Raw genomic sequence first — 4,032 nt, 5'->3', positions numbered from 1 at the left:
GTCTAATTATGTGTGGATTGTATCTCTTGGTCTCTTCTTGTCTTCTTTTATCATGGTTTAGTTTCCCCCTTTCTCTGCATTCTGTGAAAATTTCTCTTGTTTTGCATTTACTTCAGTAATTTGGTTTTGTGGCCAGTCCTCCTTGCACATTTTTGTTAATTCTCTCAATTCCCTGATTTGGTCCAAGCGCTCTGACATTACCTTCTTTATCATTGAGCACAGGTGTTTAAGCTTCTGTACCATATGATAGTCAACTCTTTCTGTATCTTTGGTTTCCACCATCGTATCTGTTTAAAGAGGAGACATTTTAGTTCTGTTCCATTCTTCAGAACTGCAATGTAACCACCTTTTCAGTAGCTCCTCTTAGGAGCGGTGACCAAAACCGAAGACCTGGTTTAGCTATTTGTAGCATGACTAACTGACATATTCTTCTCACACTCTTGTGATCCTGTTTCTGTATTTATAACTAAATAAAAGTTTACATCAGCAATTTGGGGACTAACAGAAAATTAGAATCTCATTAGGAACATATCTCTGGGAAGCAGGGAATCGAGTAGAAAAAAAAGGCTTGCTCCCAGTCCCTCATGTGTCAGACATCTATGCATTTCCTGCTCCCTCCATGTGAGCCTATTTCCAGAGAGCAGGGAATAGAAAAGCTTCTCCAAAACACTCATTTCTCTGGAGATGCTCACCAAAACATTGTCATTGCTTTGGGAAATTGATAACTTGGGCCAAGTTTTCCAAAATATCTTCACTCTCCCAAGTGGGCACTGTTATCATTGCTAAAGGTGAAACAATAATTGCAGACCTGTTGGGAGATGAGATCACAGGATCACAGCCCCAAATCCCAGGCCTGGGTGCCTCTTTATATTCAATGTCTGTCCTGACCCTCACTCTGAGCCCTTTATTCTAACAGTAGTAAGAAGTCAGAGGAGTATCAAATATTTTGTTATACCAGGCAGAGTATAAATGGGAAGTCTACCCAAAGGTAGAGTGTTTTTGCATGGAAAATGGATTCTTTGGAGCTATACACAGAGCTAGTATCAAAGCCAGAAGGAATAACTGAGTCATGGGCCGAACTTGAGAAGAAGGTATGTGGGTCCAAGTACATACATAGGCCAGTCCCTCAATGCTAACTTTATTTAACACAATCCTTATTGTTCCTCATTGTTGGATTTTGATGTGCAAAGCCATGGAATCTGTCTTTCTTTAAATTCTCTTAGATAATATGGAGATTAATCTGGTGGCTATTTTCTATTTTCTACAAGAGTCAGGACAACATTTCTAGCATAAGGAGAGATATTCCTATGATATTTTGGTTCCTGTGGTAGTGTGTATGATGTAACTAATTTAATATACTGTTCATAAATAATTAATGTAGCTTTTTTACCTTCTCTTGGCATATTATATACCTAATAGAGACAGGAATTACGTGGTGACAGAAGACATCTGGTATCTATTCATTGTGTTAAAAGCTTTCTTGAAGTTATAAAAGAGAATAAGGTAAAGGTAACTTCATACATTTAGGTTTTCATATTAGAAAACAGTCATGAGCTTCAACTGATTTTAGAATTAAATTATTTTGTGACATTTTCTTTGCTATAAGAAAAAATAGACAGAAAGTTGGACCAAGAGGTTACATGGCCATTACACAAGTGGACACACATGAGAAAGGTCCTAATTTGAGAGCCTAAATCTTCTTTGAGTACATACGAGTCATGTTTATATCCAGCCTAACCAGGGCTGAATATGGATCACATTGTGTGGACTATTTTGGGTCTGCCTGTCTCTCATGAAAAAAAGAAAAAAGGGAATGAAAGAAAGAAGGAGGAAAGAAGGGAAGGAGAAAGGAAGACAGAGAAGAAGGGAGAAAGAGACAAAGAAAGGAAAAAAGGAAAGGAAAAAAGTTTTTTTAAAAAAGTTCCAACCTAATTCCTAGTTTCAATGCTTATGTTAGTACTATTTGAACTTATTCAGAGAAAAATGTTCCATACCTCCAGTATTATTTTATTATTTTTGCATAATAGATATGTGTTTTAATAGATTTTACAGTTCTGACACTAAAACTATTTCATCTAATTTTTTGTATGTACATATAGTAATATTTTCTATAATTCATGGTATTTTTAATTTTAACATGGAATTGTTTATGTGTTCAATAAATTACATTTGGTTTCTTATATTCTTTTAGAATAATCAAATCATACTAGCTATGCTCTGCTGTGATTTCTGAATTGTAACAGATGATATTTGCCTATGTAATAAGCAATTATATTTAAAAACTGCCACAATCACAATTTATTTTTAAAGGTACAAACATTCTTTAAAAACCTGACAAGATACACTAAAATATGAAAATATACTAAGTATTAGAGAAATATATTTATTTCTGTGTGCTTAAGACGCAGAGTAGTTAAGCACACTGTTAATTCCTGACTCCGGGTTTTTTTCCCCTCTTTATTTATTTATTTATTTTGGTTATTATTATTTTTAAAAAACATTCAATCACTATACATCATTTGGCTTGTAAAGAGAATTTATCTAACATTAAATATACGTCAGACTAGTCCAGTAGAGGATATTATACATGTTATCATCAACAGGTAAAAAATCATTTATATCCCAAGAGAAGACTGGAGGAGAGGGGATTGTGGTGTGGTCAGCCACCCTGGGGGATGATTTCTCTCACTTTCTGTCTTTCTGTCTCTCCCTGTTTATCCAGCGAGAACACACACCATATAGGAAAAATCTCTCTCAGGGAAATATTTTGGGGCCAGCAGGTGCTATAGTAGTTAAGGTACTGGACTCCCACTGGGCTGACCATTGATCCTGAACCTGGAGGCTGGAAACTCATACCGTGTGTGTGTGTGTGTGTGTCCAAAATCCCAAGAGAAGAATGGAGGAGAAGGGATTGTGGTGTGGCCAACCTCCCTGGGAAGACTTTCTCTCTCTCTGTCTCTGTCTCTCCAGTGAGCACACATACCCAATAGCAAAAATCTCTCAAAAAAAGGAATATCAGGGCTGGCAAGTGGTTAAGGTGTTAGACTCCTACATGGCCAACTGCAGTTCGAATCCAGACCTGGAAGCTTGCTTTCTCACTTTCCCTCTCTCGCTCTCCCTCCATCTCTATCTGGTCAAATTAAATAATAATAATAATAATAATAAATGAAATTGAATAAATAATTTTTAAAAATAATATCCTTCATCTTTCCTGTGCCTAAAGCCTCACCTGTAAAATGAAAGTAACAAAGTACTTACTTCTTAGAATTGCTGTAGAGTTAAGTGTAAAATACTAATGTAAGGAAGTCATGATGGAAACCAGCAGTTGGTGTAATGGCTATGTCACTCGACTACCACGTAGTCAACCAAAGTTCGAGTCCCAGACCTGGTGGCTTAAACTCACGCTGGTGCATGTGTGTGTGTGCCCAAGATGCCGAGAGGAGATGGAGGAGAAGAGATTGCGACGTGGCTTTTCCCCTTGGGGCTGTGGTTTCTTGCTTTCTGTCTCTCTGTCTCTGTCTTTCTGTTGAGTGCGCATGTGACCTATAGCAAAAACCTTTCGAAAAGAGAAAAAAAAGTATAGCAAAAACCTCTCGAAAAGAGAAAAAAAACAAAGTCATGATGACAGTGGCAGTGAGCAGCTCTATAACACTTGATCCATACGATCAGAATTCAGTTCATGAGTCAATCTGTACCTGCCTGGTGGGAGGGTCATAGTGTGAGACACTGTTGTTGAGAATGCCTCTGTGTGTGTGTATTTTTTTTTAAAGTCTTTCTCTCATGGAAAAAATTAATTTTAATAACCTTACTAATATATTACTATCATACTGGCATATATATATGTGTGTGTGTGTGTAAATTTTTCTAAAGACAGTCTCAGAGAAAGGAAAAGTTTTTTACTAAGAAATTTATCATTGAAAACAATAGTGAATGAATGATGACAGAGTTCCATTACCATGATAACAAAGATCTCATGTTTCCATGCAGGCTCCTACCCTCTGAATGCAGTTATCAGTCACTGAAAAATGACAT

Source organism: Tupaia chinensis, unplaced genomic scaffold, assembly GCF_000334495.1.
Source record: "Tupaia chinensis unplaced genomic scaffold, TupChi_1.0 Scaffold000522_1, whole genome shotgun sequence".
NCBI classification, from domain to species: Eukaryota; Metazoa; Chordata; class Mammalia; order Scandentia; family Tupaiidae; genus Tupaia; species Tupaia belangeri.
The sequence above is the reverse complement of the archived record's forward strand: the minus strand, read 5'-3'. Positions refer to the sequence as shown.